The following is a 14,316-nucleotide window of genomic DNA, read 5'->3' as shown; positions in this document are numbered from 1 at the left end:
CATGATGGAATTGGCAGTGGCCAAAGGAAACCTCACAGGAGCCAAAACTCTGATGGAGAACCTTCCTCTCCAATAGGTGGAACTGTGTTTCCGGGAGGTGAGACCTACCTCTCTTCCTAGAGAAAAGACTTGGTAAAGTAACCCCAAAAAACTGTTTATGAATTCCAAGGGTCAGTAAAGTCTTCCTGTAAATGGCCAAGCAGTAAATATTTTAGAGTTTGGCCACCATACAGTCTCTGTCACAACTACCCAACTCTGCCGTTAGAGCAAGAAAGCAACTCACACAGGAACAAATGAATGTGGCTGGTTCTAATAAAACTTTATTTACAAAAACCGGCAACAGGCCAGTTTTGGCTCATGGACTGTAATTTGCTGGCCTCTGCTATAGAGGAATGAAAACTTATGTGCTCACCAAAACCTATGCACGAATGTCTACAGCACCTCTATTCATAATTTCCAAACTGGAAACAACCCAAATGTCCTTCCATGAGTGAATGTATAAACAAACTGTGATATATTCATACAATAGGCTATACAAACAATGCTGAGTGTCACTGCTCAGCAATAAAAAGGAATGAACCATTAATATATGCATCAGCATAGACGAATCTCAAAATATCATGCTGCATGAAAGAAGCCAGACTCAAAGGTACTGTAACTTGAGCAGATTGAGCAGATTTTCAGATTTTCCTGATGATTCCACTTATATGACATTCTAGTTTATATATATATAAACTATATATATATATATATATATATATATATATATATATATATATGGAGAGAGAGAGAGCAGATGAGTGGTTGCCAGGGATTGGGATGAAGAGGAGGTTTGCTTATGAAAGAGCAGCATGAGGGAGTGTTTTCGGGTTATGAGACTGCTCTGTATACAGATTTTGGTGGTGGTTAAGTTAATCAATTTATGTGTTAAAATTCATTAAAATGCACACTGAAACAAGTCAATTTTATGTATGCAAATTTTAAAATAATAGTCTTGAATAAGGAAAATAAAAAATAGATTCCAGATGGACTAAAATACTGACTATAAAAATGTTAGAAGACAATATAGAACATTACTAAATAATCTCAGATCATAGAAAGCTTTTTATAGTAAGATATAGAATACAAAAATCATGAGAGAGGGCAGCAGGATGGCTCAGTTGGTTAGAGCACGAGCTCTGGACAACAAGGTTGCGGGTTCACTTCCCGCATGGGATGGTGGGCTGCGCCCCCTGCAACTAAAGATTGAAAACGGCAACTGGACTTGGAGCTGAGCTGTGCTCTCGAAAACTAGATTGAAGGACAATGACTTGGAGCTGATGGGCCCTGGAGAAACACACTGTTCCCCAACATTCCCCAATAAAATTTATTTTTTAAAACAACCATGAGAGAAAACATTGACAAATATTACTACATCTAAGTTCAAAATTCCTGAAAAATAAAAGATCATAAGTAACATAGAAAGACAGGCAATTAAAGTAAAATGAAAATTAATATCCAGAATAAAGAATTCTAGCCAACCAATAGGAAAAAGATTTTAAAAACCCAATAAAAAATGGGTAAATTATATGAATAGGCAATTTATAGAAAAAGAAATGTCCAATAAACTTAAGAAATTATGATCAACATTAGAGAAATGCAATAGTGTTTTGAGACATGCAAATTAAAACAAATATATGATTTGGTTTTGCTTGCTCTACAGATTGATAATATCTCACACTGGAAAGAGAATGTACAATTGGCAGGTCATCCACTCATAAACATAAACTGGTTCTGACTTTTGGAGGATAATGTAGGCAGTTTTATTAAAATTAATATTGCCCATTTTTGTCCTAGGAATTCTATTCAAGGTATCCATTCTTCTAATAAAATATTCACATGTGTACCCATAGAATCACATACCAGGGAATTTGCTGAGCATGCCAGTGGAAAAATTAGAAGTGACCCAAAAGTTCATTAACAGGGAAATGGCTAAATAAATAATGGCGACTCCTACTATGGAGTACTGACAATGTAGTGGTTAAAAATGATGATGTAAGATATTTGCTTCTTGTTCCTGCTATAAAAAATTACCACAAAGTTTGTGGCTCAAAACAGTACAAAGTTATTATCTTACAGTTTTGAAGGTGAAAAGTTCTAAATGGGTCTCACTGGGCTAAAATCAAGATATTTTTTGGACTGCATTCCTTCTAGAGGCTCTAAGAAAGAATTCACTTCCTTGCCCTTTTTACCTTCTAAAGGACATCTGTATTCCTTGGCTTATGGCCCCATCTTCCATCTTCAAAGGCATCAGCATAGAATCTTCAAATCTCTGTCTCTGTCTCTCTGTCTCTCTTGCTCTCTCTCTCTCTCTCTCTCTCTCTCTCTCTCTGACTCTGACCCTTCTACTTCTAAGGACCTTGTGATTACATTGGGCCCACCCAGATAAACCAAGATAATCTCCCCCTTTTAAGATAATTAACTTAATTGTATCTGCAAAGTCTTTTTTGCCATGTACGGTCACCTATTCCTAGGCTTCAGGGATTAGAATGTGGATATTTTTGAGGGGGGTCATTATTCTGAGTACTACAGGTAGATTTATATGTATCACTATGGAAATCTCTCTAAGCCATGTTTATTTCAAGCTATTTTTTAATTGGAGAAGCAATACCAATGTTACCAATAAATTTAATTTAAAAAGAATATTCCTATAAAAGGAAAAAATACAAACTATATATTTTCTATGTACAATATATATGTAAGGACATAGAAAGTGGTCTGGAAGGATCCCCAGTAAACTGACCCATAGCAATAACCTCTGGCATGGATTCTAGGACTGGAGTGGGTAGTCAAGTGCAGGACAATCAGTCCTGATTGGAGCAGGTCAGAAAGCTGCAGGAGATATTTCTTCAAGCAGAAAGAATGAGTAGCATACTTTTATTATTTAAAAGAATGGACTCTAGACAGACTATCTGGATTTGAATCCCAGTGCCACCACTTGCTAGCCTGTGGTTTGGGGTGATGTGAGATAATAGAAAATATATATTGGTCTCTGCCTCTGGTTCCTGGTAAAGATCTGCAAAAACTCTTGTAATTTCCTAAGTAATAAGAGCACTAGAAGTAGCTTTTGTTCTAACATTTGGTCTTTGACTCCAGTTCCTGACACAGGGCTCCTGAATCCCTTGTAATTTCCTGGGCGATAGGAGTGTCTTTTGTTCTAATGAGGTGACTCTGGGTGGGTGCCTGGATGGCTACTGGATGGGAGCTGGTCACCAGAAAGACCAAGCCATGATTAGAAGCTTGGAATTTTCAGGTCCCACCCCCATTCTCCAAAAAGGGAAGAAGGGTGGAAATGGAGTTAATGATCGATCATACCAATATGGAAGGGGTGTTCAGGAAGCCTCCATGAAATCCCAATAGTATGGATTTGGGGAGTTTCCAGGTACATGGAGGTGCTGGGAGAGAGAAGGATCTCCTCTCTCTCAGCATTGCTGCAGGGACAGTCGCAAAATGTCAAGACAAATCATCCCTGATGGGCCCAGGACTCTACCAAGTAGCCCCCAAAGACTTACGAGACCCAGTGCCTCCAGCTGACAGGCAAAGCCTGGCACCACAGGTAGTGAGCCCCAGAACCAGGCCCAGCCTAGGCTGTAAGGACCTGTCTTGTCTCAGCTTGGCTGTCCCCATAACCCAGCCCACGCCAAGGTGATGACTCCACAGCCCAAAGTTGGGATGTCAGCATTTCTCACTGGCCTGGATCTTTGACCCCAGAAGGAGCAGGCAGCTGAGAACTGGCCTCCCATCAAGAGGAACCTCCAGAGCCAAGTTTGGATCATCTTCCCAAATATATACCACACTCAGCCGTCATCAGATTTGTGAAACTAAGTGCACTTGTGATTTGTTTGTTCCTGGCTCTGATGCCACACGCCAAGGCCAGGCTTCTGAGGTGGTGGAAATGGTCAGGGTTGGGGCAGGTAGGTCCATCCTCACTCTCCAGCAGTTTCCCCTGTGGGTATGAAAAGGTAGTGTTAGATCTGGGCTTCCTAACTAAAGGTGAAGACCAGTGTAACCACTAGTAGAATACAGAGTCCACCTGCTGCTCTATGAAGCGGGCAGCTGGGGAAGGTGGGTGAGCAGTGCCAGGCTCTGCCCTTTCCACTGAGACCTTGTGCATGTCCCTTTTTCTTGCCCTCCTTGGTTTCCTCAGCTGAAACTGAAATGGAGGAAGCAGATGAGTTCTGGAGCGTTCCCCATCCCCAAACTTGAGCAAATTCACTAGCCTTCCAGCAGCTCCCAGACAGAGCCCAACAAAAGAGAAGCGGTTAATCTTTTTTTTTTTTTTTTTTTAAGTACAATTCCACTAACTTGAAAGTGTGGCCCTTTGAGAGCAGACCCCTCAGGAGGCCAGCTGGTGTTCTGCAAGGGCTGCCATTTCTTCATGCTCCTTCCAGATAGATTTTCAGGTGTAGCTTTAGAGCTGATGAAAACAAGCCATGTCCCTCCCTTGTCCCACCTCACTTCCACACCCTGCTGTTCCCCTGACCGAGCAGGACAGTTGGCAGAATACAGGTCCACCTTTGACAGGTAGATGTGGTGCCAGCAAGTACAACCAAAGCAGGCATTGGACCTGCGTCGTCCCCCCGCCAACCACCACTTACTGGTTCCTTTGATTCAGGGACGGGAGCACAGGAATTTTGGGTTGTGCCCTGGTTAGGGGAGTTGTGCTTGGCCCTGACAGGAGGACTGCAAAGGGGAATGAAGTGTGCCTTCAGCCCCTGAGAAGCTCATGGACCAGTGAGCGAGACAGCCAAGGTGACAGGACAGTGCTGCGATGGGGGCACAGCTGCAGGTTGTACCCAGCCCTGGGATGTGGGAGGGCTCCTGAAGGAAAAAGAACAGAGAACTGGTATCTGCAAGGCAAAGCCTTCCCTTCCACTCACCCCATGCAGGGCCTGCCAGGAGCAGCCCCACCTCACCATTGGTCAGGCTCAGTTGGGCTGTGCCTAGGTGTGGACAGGCTCTCTCATGTGCCACCTTCAAAACCTGGTACAGGTCTGAAGGCCACACCTGGGCGTGGGAACTCAAATCTTGGGGCTTGGGGCTGGGAGGCCCCATGACCTGGTTTCTTAGCTCCTTCCACCTGCTCTTCCTGCTGCCTTCCCATGTGCTAGGAGTGAGTGACTCTCTCTGTTTGGGTGCCTCCATCCTGGGCAGAGGGTGGGGACTGTTACCAGGCTCTCCAAATGGTGCTGGTACTCAGCCCAGGGTAGCGACTGTGAGCCTCGCCCTCATAGGCCCCTGTGAGCAGAACAGAGCTGGACCCCGGGGGAATTAATGCACACAGCAGGGCTTGGGTTTCAATCTTGGCTCTGCCACTTGAGCACTGTGTGAACTCTTCACTGTGCTGACTTCTCTGGGTCTATTTCCCCACATATAAGACGACATAGAACACCTACCTCTTAGGGCTGCCCAGAGGTTGAAACGAGACCATGTGCATGAACCACTTCGCATAGCACCTGGCATTCCCAGGTATGCCTTCAGTGTGTGTTCACGTTACTGCTGTTTGCTGAGACATCTGACTTGGGTCTCTCCTCCCATTCGCAATGACATGGGTCATTTACAGCTTGCCCCTACGATCTGTAACATTTACAAGTATTAAGTTCTCATCTACTCTCAAAAAAAAAAAAAAAGATGCATGGGTGGATAGAGGGCAGAGATGGAGAGATGTAGCAAATATAGCAAAAAGTTATAGAGATAAAGCAAACTATTGATAAAGTAAATGTAGCAAAATGTTAATTATATAATCTAGATGATAGGTATTCACTGTACCACTCTTTGAACTTTTCTGGATGTTTGAAAATTTTCATAATAAAACATTGGGAAAAAACTCTAATAAAAATCATTCATGAAGTATATGGGGAAAAAAACAGCAAGTTTATGATAATTGTTAGAGATGGGTAACAGTTCATAGGAGCTCATTATCCCACTCTTTTATTTTGTGTATGTTTGAAATTTTCCAAATTGCAAGAATTTTTAAAAATTTTACTGGGATGCAACTTGAGGACACTATGCTAACTGAAATAAGCCAGTCACCAAAAGGCAAATACTGTGTGGTTCCAGTTATATGAGGTACCTAGAGATGTCAAATTCATAGACAAGAAAGTAGAATGGTGGTTACCAGGGGCTGAGGGAGGAGGGAAATGGGGAATTTGTGTTTAATGGGGACAGAGTTTCAGACCTGCAAGATGAAAAAGTTATTGGAGATTGGTTGCATAACAATATGAAAATATTTAACACTACTGAACTGTAAGATCAAAAATGGCAAAGATGGTAAATTTTATGTTTTGTGTATTTTATGACAATGAAAAAATGTTTTAATTTTTAAACTTATTGGGCAAATATATTGTGGGGGCACTTGATCTAGGCCACAGTGCTAGGCTTACAGTATACTAAGTTCAGTAAAACAACTCTAGATTTCAGTCATGATGAAATACTGGAAATACCATGAAATTCTGAGTAAAATTAATGAGTTTCAATTCCAGTTCTTCCTCTTTTTAAGTGTGAGAATAGAAAGAAGTTATTTCGTTTTCACTCATTTTATCTTAAAGATGAGTATGAAAATTTCTATCAGTCAATGCAAAGATACTTTAGACAAAGAGTATAGAGAATTTACCATCACTATTCTGGGCTTGAGGAAAATATGCTACAGAATTCTTTAACCTTAGAACAGAGATCTCAAAATAGGAGGAAAACAATATTGAGCCATGACTCTTGCAACATATGTGTAAAATGAAATCTAAATGGATGTTGACTGGGCAGTTAAGATAAATATTCTCTGCTATAAGGGGAAAGCCAAGACTAGCCTAGGACTTGAATATTTTTTATTAAAATATAAAATATAGATGCAGAAAGACATATATCACAAAAGTATAGCTTAATGGGTTATTAGAAGGCAAACCCCCTTGTAACAACTACCGAATTCAAAAAAGAATTTTACCACTCACCCTAGAAACCCCATCCAATTTCAACTTACCAACCATTACCCTAGCTTTATAGCAATTACTTTGTATTTCTTGACCATTATATCACCCAAGTGTATATCCCAAACATGATAGTTTAGTCTTGCCCATTTGAAAAATTGTTAGATTTTCAAGTTTCTTTATTCTCAAGTTTCTCACTCAAGTCTGGATTTTCCACAGCCTAGATTTGGGTGATTTCTATTATTTCACAGTGTATAGAAACCCTACACTACTTCCTCTTGTGTTTCTCCTTTATTCTCACACTACTACCACACTCATAACACCTCTGACACAAGATGTGAGTAGGATTTCCCCACACCAAGCAATTCTCTATAACACCAGCTGGGTGTCCTACAATTCAGTTCAATTCTGATACTGTCTGCCTAGAGATAGCATCAGATTCCACAGGTTAAGGGCTCAGTCCCACAAGACTGCCCTCCCCTACCTCAGATACCAATCGCAAATCCAGGTGACAACCTGTGCTTCTGATTGATGGGTTATAAACCAGAGGTTCCCATGACCCCCGTTCTTGAGTTCAATTAATTTACTAGAGCATCTCACAGGAAACCAGTTTATTTACTGTTTATCAGTTTATTATAACAGAATATGGTAAAAGACATAGGTGAACAGCTAGATGGAAGAGATGTCTAGGGCAAAGTATGTGGGACGGCGCCTTCCCTGCCCTGTCCGAGCACGCCTCTCTTCCAGTACCTTCACAGGTTCACCAACCTGGAAGCTCTCTGAACCCCAAGCTATTGGGATTTCATCTAGGCTTCATCATGTAGACATGATTGATAATTAACTCCATTTCCAATCCTTCTCCCTTCTTAGGAGAATAGGGGTGAAGCTGACAATTCCAAGCTGTTAATCATGGCTTGGTCTTTCTGGTGACCAGCTCCCATCCAGGAGCCCACCCAGAGTCACCTTATTAGAACAAAAGACACTGCTGTCACCCAGAAAATTCCAAAGGATTTAGGAACTCTGTGTCAGGAACTGGGGTCAAGGACCCAATAATTAGAACAAAAGATGCTCCTAGTGCTTTTATAGGAAATTACAAGAATTTTAAGAGTTCTGTGCCAGGAACCAGAGGCAGAAATAGATAATATAGATACAGATATAGATAGTGTCTTTTTCTATTATTTCACAAGCAGTTCAACATATTTCTCTGTACTCCATTTCCTGCAAATTGACAGCTGGATCCAGAGCCCAGATCTGGTTCAGGTTTGATCTCTTTAACAAAACTACAGGTAATGGCATGTCTTCTCATTGGGGGTTACATAACATGCTGTGTCATTTTGTGTGTGTGATGTTAGCAGCTGAGATGCTCAAGGCCTAGATCCATTCGTTGGCAGTTGCAAAATGGTGATATTCAAATCCTAACAATTCTTTTTCATTTACTAATTGCAATACTTTTTTAGAGAACCTTTCACTCATTTATTGTGGTCACACAGCGGCCTAGCCATTTGTCCCCTCCAATCTTTCCTTAGGGAAAGAAGACTCTGCGGGACTGTCCCTCTTTGGGGTTGAGTTCATTTATCCTAAGTCTCCCTATTTGGTCCCTGTAAGCTGGGTCTGCAGTCAAAGACGAGTAATGATTCCTCATGGGAGGAACGGCTTAAGCCAGACGGGACCCCATTGGGACCCCCATGAGTTAACATAATAAAAGTCAGGAGGTAGCCATACCCCTCCTCCTCACCATTATGGGAAGCTGCTGATGCCTGCCCCAGTTGTTGTCCTGCACCCTGCTGTGCAAAGGACTTCTTAGAGTGATAAGATATCGCTCTTCCTGCTTAGCTCATGGGATGGTTTTACCTTGTGAGACTTGCTCCCCCAGAGGGTTGTACACACCCGCCTTAGTCACCTGGGGACAAGGAGCATCGGTTGCTTTGGGACAGATATCTGGGAATTGGAAGAATTTTTATGGTGTGGTGTGAGAATTTCGCAGACCCTGCCTCTAATCATGTGATGCTTATTGTAAGAAATCAATAAATACCCACGATGACCTGATTCGGGGCTCCAGTCCCTTGAGGCTGCGAGTCCCTCGGTCCTCTGTGATTTAACTATATTTGAGTCTCTGTCTCTTTAAGATAGTTTAACCCTCGCTGCCTCCCTTGCCTTCCCAAAGCTTGTGTTGTGCAGGTCGCAACAATTTATCATTTGGTTACTGATGCTCCAGTTCATATAGGAAAGGCATTCGTTTCCCTTTATTTGCCAGTTTTCAGGAAAATGACTCGGTTTCCTATCATCCTCCAAAAGTTGCTAGATCATTGTGAACTCTTTAATTTAAACATATTAGATGGATTCAATCAAGTTGCAATTATTTTCTTGAAGCTCACATTGTCTGATCTGTGGTCAGTGGGAGACTCCTGAAGCTGGCTTTCAGGTCATTTAGCCACGAAGCTAGCAGGGCTTGACAGCTTCCTTACAATCTGTTATGATGATAAGTTTCCAGGGTTATCTTTACATTTCCCATTACAGACCTGGAATCAGTCATTTCTCCAAAATATGCTGCAGTTTTTTATTTTTTTATGTTTCACAAGAAATGGTATTCCAAGGCCACAATCTGGGAGCCAGAGTTGGTCATTTTTTCTAGGCCTCTTCAGCAGATAGGGCTAGAAAGTGCACGCGCACACACATACACATGCACACACACATTCTTTTAAAAAAATAAACTATCTTATGAGATCATACTATTTCAAATTCAGGAATATAGGTTGTTTCTTTTTTGCTTAACCTAGTCTATATTGTCTCTGCATTTTCTTCCACCTCAAAAACACAGATTCTCAAAGATAATAGAGGATGATAAAATTAGACTATCTCATAATTATTCATTTACTTTATCCCACTGTGTTAGGGTTCTCAAGACCATCTCATATTTGGTGACTCAGTAAAAGGAGCAATTGAGCATATATCTGTATTCATAGCTAAGGTTTATTACAACAAATGGATGTGTGATGGAATCTGCCAGGAAAAAAAAACACAGGCAGAGTCTGAAGGATGCCAGGCACAGGCTTCCTCATGTTGTCTCCCTCCCTAGATGAGTCAGGCAGAGCTCACTGTGTCCTAGCAACAAAAATGCAGCAACAAGTGATGTTTCCCGACAAGGGAAGCCATTAGAGATTCAGTGCCCAAGATTTTTATTGGCTGCTGGTTACTAGGCGCTTTCTGCCTAATGTATACCAAAATTCCAGACTATTAGCAGGAAAACAGATGCTCAGCATAAACCACATTGTTTGCACAAACTCTGGGCACAGTGAACCACCTTTATCACCTGCTCTTCCTGCTGCCTTCCCATGTGCTAGGAGTGAGTAACTCTCTCTGCTTGGGTGGCTCCATCCTGGGCAGAGGGTAGGGACAGCAACATAGAGGCGAGGGGATTGGAATCAGGCTCTCGGTTCATTGGTACAAACTGCAAGTAAATTCGAACACAACAAGTCAACAGCAGTGAGACACCTCCCACAGGGAGGGGTGAGTCCCATCTGTGGGGAGTGGGTGAAGGTGTCACGTTCCCTGTGATGTCTTCCCCCCGCTTGCAGCATTCAACAATAACCACAGGTTAGCCACACAATCAGTTTCTGTATCAGAATTATGGAGCCGATCAGCAACTCAATTATAGAGAACAAGCCCTTTCTTGTCGGCATTTGTATGAAATTCAAATATCATATTCGCTCAGCATCCATGATATTTTTACAGTTCATGGCCCCGTGGAGGCTAAGTAGGCAACTGTTTCATAATTTGAGTTCTGTTCCTTGAGATGCACTTTCAGTAGAGAACAGCTCACAGTGAGGCTGAAACAGCTGCAGAAGACAGTTTCAGGTTTCAGCTCAGAGTCAGGCCTGGGCAATTAAGATCTGTGAATCCAGGATTTTTTAAAAGCAAGAGGCTTTTCCTCAATGGATGATTGGATAAAGATGTGGTACATATATACAATGGAATATTGCTTGGCCATAAAAAAGAATGAAATCTTCCCATTTGCAGCAATATGGATGGACCTAGAGGGTATATGTTAAGTGAAATAAGTCAAACAGAGAAAGACAAATGCCATATGATCTCACTTATATGTGGAATCTAAAGAACAAAATAAACGAACAAACAAAAGAGAAACACTCATAGATACAGAGAGCAAACTGATGGTTGCCAGATGAGTGGGGGTTGGGGAGCTGGGTGAGAAAGGTGAAGGGATTAAGACGTACAAATTGGTAGTTACAAAAGAGTCATGGGGATGTAAAGTACAGCATAGAGAATATTGCAATAACTATGTGTAGTGCCGGGTGGGTACTAGACTAATCAGGGATCACTTCGTAAATTACGAGGTCAGACACTTAAGTTCACAAACTCATTCTTGAAAAAGAGCTACATACCTCACTGCTGAATACCACTATGGTCACTCTCAAAGTATTCCCCTTGGGAAGCTATGCACAGACACCAGTGCCTAGTCCACCCTTCAAAGCAATTTTGGAACTCTTTTTCTGGAATGGCCATCAGAGCTGTCATCGTATTACCCTTGGTGTCCTGAATGTCATCCAAATGTCTTCCTTTCAATATTTCCTTTATCTTTGGGTAAAGAAAGAAGTCACTAGGGGCCAGATCAGGTGAGTAGGGAGGGTGTTTCAATACAGTTATTTGTTTACTGGCTTAAAACTCCCTCACAGACAGTGCTGTGTGAGCTGGTACATTGTCGTGATGCAAGAGCCATGACTTGTTGGCGAAAAGCTCAGGTCGTGTAACTTTTTCATGCAGCCTTTTCAGCACTTCCAAATAATAAACTTGGTGAACTGTTTGTCCAGTTGGCACTAATTCATAATAAATAATCCCTCTGATATCAAAAAAGGTTAGCAACATCACTGCAACAAGTTCACAAACTTAATTGTCAGACTTCATATATAAATGTCTAACCACTGTGCTACTCACCTGAAACTAATATAAAGCAATATTGAATATCAATTGTAATTGAAAAATAAAAATATTTTCTTAAAAAGCCAGTGGTTTTCCTTCAGTAGCAGCAAAGCGAAGACTAGGAAGGGCCCGACATCTGTGTTCCAAGCCCAAGTGACAAGCAAAGCTTTCCTAAAAGCTCTTTTTATCTTATCAGTTTTAGAGTCCAAACAGACTCACTCAAAAATATGTATATGTGGATGGAAAACCAGCAGCCTCTACAGGCCAGGCATTTCACTTCAATAAGAGCACATTAGCAAACTAAAAGCTGGGTTTCAGGGGCGCCAATTGGTTAGACCACAGTGCTCTTAACAACAAGGTTGCTGGTTCGATCCCTACATGGGCCACTGTGAGCTGCGACCTCCACAACTAGATTGAAACAACTACTTGACTTGGAGCTGATGGGTCCTGGAAAAACACAAATAAATAAAAGTGTGTTTTTTTTAAAGCTGGGTTTCATATCTCCAAAAGTTCCATTTCTATGTGGAGAGTGCCTCTCTTTCATGTTGTCCCCCTCCTTTCAGATGCTCCAAGAGGCAAAACTCATTTGTCATGGAGTCTTGTTCTGTTTCCAGTACTCAAAGAGTTTAAATTGCAATCTGTCCAAGGCAAAAAGCAAGGGAGATATGATCCACGAACACTTTTGTTTTCCTTTGCAGCTTTCTCTATCAGGATAATCTGTCTAGCACTGATGAAATGAAAAATATAACATTTTACATCAATTTTTATCATACTCCCAGATGCAGTAGCCATAAAATGCAAAGCCTTTCTTATAAGATTTCCCTCTTTTTCCCTCAAACCCCTAGCCCTAAAAGCAGCATTTACAGGGTTAACATTACAGATGCCAGGAGATCCAAGCAACAAAGTAAGGAGGGGCTGCAGTGGAGCTGAGGCAACTAACGTGTTTCCCCGAAAATAAGCCCTAGCTGGACAATCAGCTCTAATGCGTCTTTTGGAGCAAGAATTAATATATGACCCGGTCTTATTTTACTATTTTAATATAAGACTGGGTCTTACATTAATTTTTGCTCCAAAGGATGCATTAGAGTTGATTGTCCAGCTAGATCTTATTTTCGGGGAAACGGGGTACTAAGCTGAGCAGAAGGCTAGAGTGGAATTTTGTGGTTTTCTGTCTTTTTTTTTAGTCTGATTTATTACTTTATAGCTGTGTGTACACACAGGATTTTCCTTTTTTTTTTTTTTTTAATTGGGGAATCTTGGGGAACAGTGTGTTTCTCCAGGGCCCATCAGCTCCAAGTCGTCGTCCTTCAATTTACTTGTGGAGGGTGCAGCTCAACTCCAAGTCCAGTCTCCGTTTTCAATCTTAGTTGCACAGGGTGCAGCCCACTATCCCATGTGGGAATTGAACCCGCAACCTTGTTGTTCAGAGCTTGCGCTCTAACCAACTGAGCCATCCAGCCACCCACATGGTTTTCTTTTTGTAATCCCCTTTGCCCCCCCCCCCTGGTTTATCTAAATCCTTGCTTCAGCCCTGGAAACCAATTTAGCTATTTTCCTTTGACTTGGAGGAGAGAACAACACAATTTTAATAGTTTTAGTCCACTCAAAGCCCGCCTTCAGGAATTTTGGGACCCTTTCCCCTCCTACCTGGAGGTAAAAGCGGCTACAAATCAGTTTTTATTGTCTTTAGCTCATACAAACCTCATTGGGGGGAGCGGAATATTTGGGCCTTTTCTCCTCCCACTTGGAGGCGAGAACAAAAACCAAAGCCATCAGCTGAGCTGCTCTTTTTCCTCCCTTTAGCCAGCACAGCCACGAGCAGCCAGGGCATCCAGCGAGCCAACTTGCCTATGGTTGGATTGATCATTTTCAAATTCCATAGGGAACTGTTACCTCTCACAAGAGATGGCAGCTCAGTTGCTGTTTAACACTGTAGGTAACTCGATAGCCACCCAGATACCAGGCTTTTGTCACCCTCCATCTCTTTTCTTTCTTTTTCCTCAGTAGTGCTGTAGCCATATTCTAGTGAGTCAGGGTTGTTCTTTGCATCCCACCACTGCCACCACATCCAGTGATTCACAAGGACTCACCAGACTCAGCGTATAGTTATCTTTATAACTAAGGTTATAACAGCAAATAGATATGTGATAGAATCAGCAAGGGAAAAAGGCACAGGAGGATGCCTTGCGCAGGTTTCCTTATGCTGTCTCTCCCTCCCACAGGGGGTCACACAGCGCTTGCTGTTCCCCCAGTAACGAAAGCAATAACACATGTGTAATGTTTCTGCCCAGAGAAACCTATTAGAGACTCAGTGTCCAAGGTTTTTATTGGGATTTAGTCGCTAGGCACCCTCTGCTGAGCACATAGCAATAGTCCAGAGCCCCAGAAGGAAGCAGATGTCCAGCATAAATCACACTGATTG

At 42.0% G+C, this 14,316-nt stretch overlaps 1 long non-coding RNA gene across 1 annotated transcript in view; it reads right to left on the bottom strand.

Moving 5' to 3' along the window:
- Positions 1 to 829: 829 nt before the first annotated feature.
- LOC141569711 (uncharacterized) overlaps positions 830 to 14,316 on the bottom strand; it is a 28,785-nt gene continuing 15,298 nt past the window's right edge. Inside the window, exons 2-4 of the long non-coding RNA XR_012493475.2 lie at positions 5,436 to 5,616; positions 4,638 to 4,860; positions 830 to 3,985 (exon numbers count right to left, since the gene is read on the bottom strand). This is a non-coding gene — a long non-coding RNA (uncharacterized LOC141569711). The remainder of the gene's footprint in view (positions 3,986 to 4,637; positions 4,861 to 5,435; positions 5,617 to 14,316) is intronic.

Source organism: Rhinolophus sinicus, chromosome 18 (assembly GCF_057876585.1).
Source record: "Rhinolophus sinicus isolate RSI-liver-muscle chromosome 18, RSI-T2T, whole genome shotgun sequence".
NCBI lineage: Eukaryota > Metazoa > Chordata > Mammalia > Chiroptera > Rhinolophidae > Rhinolophus > Rhinolophus sinicus.
This window is presented reverse-complemented; position numbering and strand designations above follow the sequence as displayed.